We start from the raw sequence: 8,674 nt of genomic DNA on the forward strand, positions 1-8,674 counted from the left end.
GATTCAGACTCTTAGTAAATTTTCTTAAAAACTACAAATATATTGATTGAAGTAAAATGTATTTAAGTATTACATTTTTTACAAACCAAAATGATATGATATGATACGGTATTGTATGTTAGGGGGTTTTATAGTCAAGGAAGACATGAGCACAAAGAAAAAGAAAAAGAAACCCAAATTGTCAAAACAAATCCTTAGAGTTCCACAGAACTTAGTAAATTTTCTTAAAAACTACAAATATATTGATTGAAGTAAAATGTATTTAAGTATTACATTTTTTACAAACCAAAATGATATGATATGATACGGTATTGTATGTTAGGGGGTTTTATAGTCAAGGAAGACATGAGCACAAAGAAAAAGAAAAAGAAACCCAAATTGTCAAAACAAATCCTTAGAGTTCCACAGAATCAAATGCAAATTTTGCTGATCAGGGAAAATAATGTTTATATATACATAAGCAAATGTAATGTATGTATTTATGCTGATGTTATCTTACACAACTATTTCAGCTTAATTCTAGGATTGGAATCCAATGTATCTCCCATAACTCATTGTAAATCAAGAGATGTTTGTTCATCTGGGAAACTGCAGTTCACAGCTCTGTGAACTGCAGCCCCCATGAGCCATAGCAATAACCCCACAAACCCAGTGTTTCTGCTTTTCCCTTTATTCACAGAAAGGAAAACATTTTCTGTGGAGCAGATAAAAAAGGAGTGGAACCATCCATTAACAAGCACTAATAACTGACTCATTTCATCATGTCATAAAGAAATGAGATAGGGTTTCCAGTCATGAAAGTTGTACTGTGTTTAGTTCCTCTGACTTTCGCAGATAGGAGTTGATTTCTAGAGGAGCCATGCTGACTGCATTTGCAACAGGGGACTGAAACCTGAGACAGCAGATACTACTTCAAGGAACACATTAGTGAAGCATATATTCTAATGGCTAATATGTCAATCACACATTTCAAGCTTGCTGTTGTCTTGGGTGGGATGGCAGCAGTTTTTTTACTAGTTCTAGGTCATAATTGTTCCCATTTATGTAAGGTAGAACAGTATCCTAGGAGACACCTTGACAGACTGACTTGACAAACATGGTGTGGCCTGTCAAAATCAGCACAGTCCCTGTAGGGCACAAAGGGGCAAAGCTAAGGATTTCCACTCAGCTGCTTCATGTCCTGTGTTAGAATTAAGTTCCCTTGTGTAACCCCAGACTCTGCAAAGTACAGTACTTGATTCCCACTACCTCTTGCAAGTATTTCTACATTCCCACATTTAGAAGCTTCCCTGAGGATGACTTAAGAAACTGTTTTGTGCCAGCAGGGGGACCAAGGGACCTAAAATAGGAGAGGAAAAATGTGGAATGTAAAGACACTGTTGTTCTGCCTCCCTCCTTCAACGTCCTGCGGGGAAGTACAGAAATATATGTGAATTGACCTTTTTTTCAACTTAAATAAGCATTTTGCCACTTGACAAGAGTAGCATTTCAGTGATAATTGATAATAAATGAGGAAGCTGATGTGTGAATAATGAACACTTACAAATATTAAGAAAAATGTTCTGGAAATATGCCAACTTACTTAAATACAAAATCATGATTGTACTGGCACTCTATATAAAATTAAATGCTTGTATTTTGCATAAAAGCAATGCTGCTTTAGCCCTTTCTATTTTTAATGTCTGATGATCTCATATATACCCTCTATCAAGGACTGGGTGATGTTTCAACCTAAGGGAGTGCATTAGTTCCTTGTTTCAGGTCCAGTGAGGAGGAAGAGGAGGAGAAAGAGAAGGAGGAGAAGGGGGAGGAGGGGGAGCATGATGCCCCTAGAGAAGACCTGACATGACTGGAACAAGGCTGTATTTCCAGAAGTGATCCACACTCTCTAATCCCTGTGGCACCAGCCTTGCTGTGCCCAGGCCCAGGCAGTGAATGTGGAGCTGATGAATACCAGCAGATGGAGTCTGCTTTCACTAGTCTACCCAGAGCCTGTATGTCAGTGAAGAGAAATTATACCAGAATGGAAGCTTAAAATGAAACGAGATACATAATTAAAAAGTTGAGACTCCTTATCATCATGTCATTTTAACCTTGTTCCATTAGCAAAAATAAAATAAGTCACTCAAGACCAACTGTATTTGAAAGAGTCTATTTTAAACTCATGTTCCAAATTGCCTCTGAGCTTATAATAAGCTGTACTGGGTTTTACTGACAGTAAGGGTTTGTCGCTGTGCTTTCTGTTCTGATATTTTGTGATACTTCCTTGTATACTGAGTTAGAGAACTACATTTGAATGCCTTCAAATTGATCTTAATGTTAATATGTTCAACAAGTTAATAAATGTCCTATTTCCATTTTGGCATTTCCTCTTATAGTCCAAATAATTGCAGGCATTTAAACAAATTACTGCCCTGCAGACACACTAGAGGCAACTAAAAGAATTGAATAAGTTCTCGGAGCACTATGAAAGTTTTTCCCTCTCTCACACATGACTCTCTGTAGGAAAAGATGTACAGCTTGTTAGAAAAGTGAAAGAGCTAGTTCTTGTTGTGGTTGGGACCAGGTCGCTCATTGCAGTTCTATGAAACTGTAAATGTCAGATCTTGGTTTTGTTGTGCCTGTTACACATATGTATAAATATTTTCAGGGTGGAAATTCTAGTGGATCATATTTGTAGGCTATGTTGAATGGCCTTCAATTATGTCATAAATGAGGGGGGAAACTGTGCTATATCTCATGACCTGAACATTCTCCAACAGCTCCTCTGATGAAAGAAACCATAGGTTAGTTTTCAGAAATAGGCTGAATAAATAGAACCTTTCCCTTAGTGCTGTCATGGTCCTCAGTGAAGATAAAAATCATAATGTACTTTGTTCTGTAAAGTGCTTGCACAGTACCTATATAATTCAACAGCAACAACAACAAAAAAAAGGCCTAAAAGATCTGAGATTTAAAGTCCATAGGAGAGTTATGCTCTCAGTCTTGGGAGAGAATGGAAGAGTAGTTCTACTTCAGAGTTAACACAAGCAGGTAAGCTTGAGGGACTGTATGATCTACATTTTCTTCAAGTCACTTCCTTCTTGAAATAACTACTGTTGCTACACAAAGCTAGTCTTCCCAACAGGGAATTTCACAAAGCCCAATGAAGGTACCACAAAAAACAAACAAACAAACCAAAACTAAACAAACAAAAAAAACCCTCAAAACAAAAGAGTAGACCAAATGTTCATTCTGAATCCTAAGATGATGGCAACAGAAGATCCAATGCTCTGTAATAGGATTAAAACAGATTCTTGGATTTCTTTCAAAACACTTTCTACTTTCATTAAAGTAAGTTGCATGTTTTATATTGCTAGTGCAGCCAGCCATTGTTGGAGTAGCATACTATAAATTCTTTAAGCCATTGATGACATTTTTGTGATGCCATCTTAAAAATTGTTTCACTTAATCACATTTTTTTTTCTCTGACGTAAGTATGAAAGGTGGGCTGATTTTGGGAAAATGAAGGAAGTGAAAGTGAGTAAATTCAGTGAAAGTTACCCTCTTCCATTATTTTGGTACAAGGTCTCTGTATTTGTCTGGAACCTGCCATAAATACATTAATTTTACATGTGTTATTTTGAAAATATGAAATTTAATTTTCCCAAATTTGAAATTCTCAGACTTTGCATGAAAAATCCCCACTTTTTCAGTTAGGGTCTGATGCATGGCACATCTGAAATGGTTTAGGTAAGGCAATATTTGCTATCAGAAGCAACATAACAAACAAACATCAAGTTTTCCTGATTGTCAGATAGAAGAATAAGCAGCTGTTCCTTATTGCTTGAAATTGGTCGAAAGCTATTTGTCAGCTTACAGCTGACTTCAGTTATTTGGAGAGGACTAAATTTGGTTTTTTACTTGTCAGATATTTCAGTTAAAGGGCAAAAACCTTGAACAAGAACATGTTCAGCTTCTTGACTAGAGAGACACATTTAAAATTGTTTAATATTAGGAACTAACCATTATCCAATACAATGACATGGAGTACAGGAATAGTGTAACAGTCATGTCAACACCTCTTTGCATTGGTACCAGGTTTTCCATCTTGTTTCAGACTCAAGAAAAGCAGTTTCAGGTATTTATGGTGCCATCATGTGGAGACTTCTGAGCATTGAAAAGGTTGAATTAGAAGAGCTTTATTAGAAGAGGAAAATGAAAGTTGGGCTCCAAACTGGGCTGGTAAGCTTGAGCTATGAACAGGTGCTTGAACATAAGATATCCTAGCTCATTTCCGAGCTGCCAAATTTCTGATCAGTTTGCCCTCCATAGGTATCTTATGGCAGTCACACAATCTAGCAGGACTGAAGTATTTTACTAAAGAAAGAATATAATTCTGTTTTAGACTAGCATAGATGAAGAAAAATAATGAATGAAAGCTAATTTTCACTCGACATAGTTAAATAAACAGAAATGTAAATATAAATAATATCTATTGTTCAAAGCCTTAATGCTTTCTCTTGGCCAAAGCAGTTTCGGGTTAAAGTTATGCAGCAACATGCAGGCTGGAAGGTTTTCTGCAAGTATATTCAAAAGACTAGGTCAAAGTTGCAAGTGTCCAGGCTTATATAGGTGGAGGGAGACAATTTAGTAATTTTAGTGTCTCGATTTTTTCCATTTTTTCAAGGACAAAAGCAATTTAATCCACCTAGAGAGAGACTGAAGTAGGTCACTTCCTTTTTTTTTTTTTTTTTCCATAGATTGAAGATGGGATATCATAATAGTTCTTTTTAATTCTACATACATTGGCCTGCACAGATGGCTGTGATTCATCGTGAGAGCCTATTTATGCTCTTTTATTTAGCTGCGTAGGACAAGTTGTTCTTTAACAGTTCTTTTATGAGCATCCCATTGAATACCTCTATGCATGCAAAAAGGCACATCATTTCCTAGGTTTTTTATTTTTTCCTCTGGGGAAGAGGTAAATATGAGCCCCTTAAACCTGCAATGGATGTTTTCCCATTTCAATGAAGAAACCTCTTGGAAGCTACAGCTGATGTCTCAGTAGCTGGTCATCATTTCTAGACATGCATATGAGATATTTTGGTTTTGAAGTTGTCCTTCCATTTGCAGTTGAGGTTTGAGAGTAAGGACTTCTCTTTTATACAAAGAATATAAATGTGAGGGAGTGTTTTTGCCCTATAGTACATTGATACTACTATTAAAAGTAACTTCTTACACAGGTTAATCTGTGTAAGAAGATAATCTGGATTAATCACAAATTAATCTTGATCATTTTTAGGCATGTATTTTATGATTCCACATTATTGTGGAAAAGAAAGCCCTGGTTTTATCACTAAATATTTAATTTTCCCATATTGATTTTAAAAGAGTGATCAGCAATTTAGTTTATGGATATAGTTTGGAAAATTCGATTCTTGAAATTTAGCCGGTGTGATAGATGGGCCTTGAGTGGACTATACAGGTATACTATACAGGTGGACTATACAGGTATTTCTGTATGTCTTTCTGCAAATATATGTTTTACAGCATCAATCTCTTTTTCTGAAGGGTGTTAATTTTGAATAATAGCCAAATAATAGCCAAAATGCTGAGATAAGGTGTTGTATGGTATGTGGTATTAACAACAAAAACTATTGTTGTCTTGTGAATGGAGCCTAGGGAAGGGAGGAATTGTATGCAGGCAAAAATTAATGCAGTAGAGAAAATGCAAAGTAAACTGGATAAGAAAGCACAAATGGTCAGGAAGGGAAAGCAAAATATGTGAAATGAATAGAACCAACAAGATTATCTATTTGGGAAGGATCATTTACAAGTAGGTAACAAGTTCTAATCAGGCTACATCTTAAAATCTCAAATCTGCCAATTTTTTCCCTCAGTGCACATTTTTCTTACATAAAAAGAGAAATGATCATTGAGTCTAGTGGGCCTCTTAGAAGTTACAGAGAAAAATTATTTTAAAATTGCTTCTTAGCCTTGGATGCAAGAAGAATTGGGAATCCAGGGAACTGTAGTTTATCATGTATTGTAGTACAGACATGTACTGATCTGTGTGGCTTTATGTTTTGCAAGGTTAGCATTCTAGTAAAATATGGGATTTGTAATGGGAGTCTTTGTATTCAGCTGGAGAATGCACTGTAAACATTGTGTTTTATGCCAGTCTGAGACTTAAGGGGGGAAGACAGTTTCCTTTTGACCTTAATTTTTGCATCGATAAAATTAACTTTGGAAGGACAAATGTTTTGCCTTTCAAATGAGATTCATGTACTCAGATTTTATCAGCAACCCAGTTATAAATGCAATGATGAGACACCTCCAAACTTTTCCTAAAATATATAGTCAAATTTCAGTTCAAGTCAGCATCTCTTTCAAACTACAGAAGATTTAGTAGTTGATTCTAGTTAATAGAAGCTGATTGAATTCTTGAAGAAATATAAGGAGAGGGGAAGATTCATTTTTTTCAGAAAATTAAGATTAATTCCCTAGAAAGTTGCTTATGATAAGTTATGTTTATTTTATCAGTGCTTTTGATCATACTTGTGAACAACTGCTAGTGGCAAAGTTCGTATCCTGAATGCTTAATAAACCAGGAGCTTTACTGAATGTGAATAGACAAATAGAACCAAAATTGGGAGACAAAGCTGTCTACACATTGCTGTGACACTTTGATATTGTGTTATTACATCCACAGTTAGAGGTAGTGGTTGCATGAACATGTACACAGAGAGAGGGTCATAGCCACAGGCTTGAAAGCCCAAAATATGAAAGGAACACGTTACTAAAAAAAGAAAGTCCTAAGGATAGCCAAGAAAAAGTTGACAAGTCTGGTTAGTATGACATAGAAAAGTGAAGATAAATGAGTAGTTTTATGTATGTCAATAAGATTTGCAGACAAATTGGAGACTTTCTCTTTTTTTTTTGAGGAGAAGGGAAAAGAAAAAAACCCAACACAACAACAAAAGAAAAGCAAACAACCAGAGAAACAAAAACCCACCTCTCCCCTCCCCCTAAATATCAGCAGCAGCAACAAAAAAAAGAAAACCCAACAACTAGTTGAGTACGTAAGCTAAGCACATATCTACTTAAAGAAAGATTTAAGGTTCAAATTAAAATTGCACCTGAGCAGCCTGTCAGGAGCTGCCAGGAAAGTGTATCACAGTCACACCTAGTGAAAGGAAATACAGAATCACTGCTGAAGGATATGGGACTATTCTGGGCTCAGAGCACAAAGAGGCCAAAGATTATAGAAATACATACTGTGATAAGCAGATTTTTTTTAAAACACCGATGCTCTTGATAATGGATAAGTAACACCAAAATCATCATAGCAATCACAGTAAAAATCAAGAACTGGTGTGGGTTTTTTCCCTTCCTTTAAGGCAAATGGAGGCACAAGCTAAAATATTGATAAGTGAGGGTGTTTTGCACTATTGTTGTTATAACTACTCTTGCTTACTTATGTGGCACAGTGTGAGTGCAGAGTCTGTTCTCTGACACAGCACAGATAATGTACAGCTTGACTTGCAGAAATAGATCATCTCTGTGGGTAAGAAGAGAGCAATAAAGTGACCCTTAAACAACGTTATTTTTCAGTTGCAAAACAGTTCTAGGTTAAATTTGCCAACCCTATTGGGTGCTGAAGACTGTAGACTGATTTTGTACATTACTGGAAATAAAGGAGTGAGAAAATAAAATTCGTTTTTTAAAAATCTCCAAGTTACGCATTTCTTTCAGTACCATTCTTTTAGCTTTTTAGATATTCACAGAAATATCATTGAATAGGCATTCCCTCTTAGTGGAGTAATAGTTCTCATCTGTATTCCCTAAAGAATAATAAAAGAAAATCTGAGGTTTGACAGAGGGAGGTGTAAAAGGAGTCCTCTGTTCCTCATAATTCTCTACTTGTGTTCTTATCCTAAAACAGCAATTAACTGTGCCTTTGGAGGTTTTAGTTTGTTTCTAAGTCTCAAATGGCTGTTACTGAGTTTAAAGTGTCTTCCCATATTTGTTATAATAAAAAATTAGGTATCAAGAGCAATGAGACATTAGGTAATTTTATAAGACTGTTCATGGATGAAAGGAGTGTGAGAAGTCATAATCATAGTATTCCAGAATCTGACAGTGGTCAGCACTGTACACACATGCTCATACAGGCACTATCCCAGCCCTAAACACCCAGCAAGTCACATGGAGCAAACCAAAAGTAAGCTATGAAAGGAGGATTTCAATGTGAAGAACTGATGAGGAGCAGAATTTGCTAAAGGCTACAATGTAAGCTTATAGTATTTGGACTCTACTGAATGACACCAGTAGCATCCTTCTGGAGCTAATATGGCCAAAAGTACCTCTGCTATTCATTTTAGTTACCATCAAGCATAGAATATGAAAATATTGTTCTCTGCTCCAAAATTGAGATGCCTGATGTTATGTGATTTAATTTTGTATTGTCTCACAGCAGGGGACTAATGGTGAATTTTCCTTATGGGAATGTAGTTTTATTAATCAACTGATTGGTACTACAAATATATTTTCCAATAATCTTGAAAAGATTTGTTCCATGTTTGAGTTTCTTTCTTTATGTGCCAGTAACATTATATAATCAAAATTAGCAAACTAGTATACCTAGGATGAAGGAACTGCTCTGCTTTGTGTTTACCTCCTGTAGTGAATC

Source organism: Acanthisitta chloris, unplaced genomic scaffold (genome assembly GCF_000695815.1).
Source record: "Acanthisitta chloris isolate BGI_N310 unplaced genomic scaffold, ASM69581v1 scaffold64, whole genome shotgun sequence".
Lineage (NCBI taxonomy): Eukaryota > Metazoa > Chordata > Aves > Passeriformes > Acanthisittidae > Acanthisitta > Acanthisitta chloris.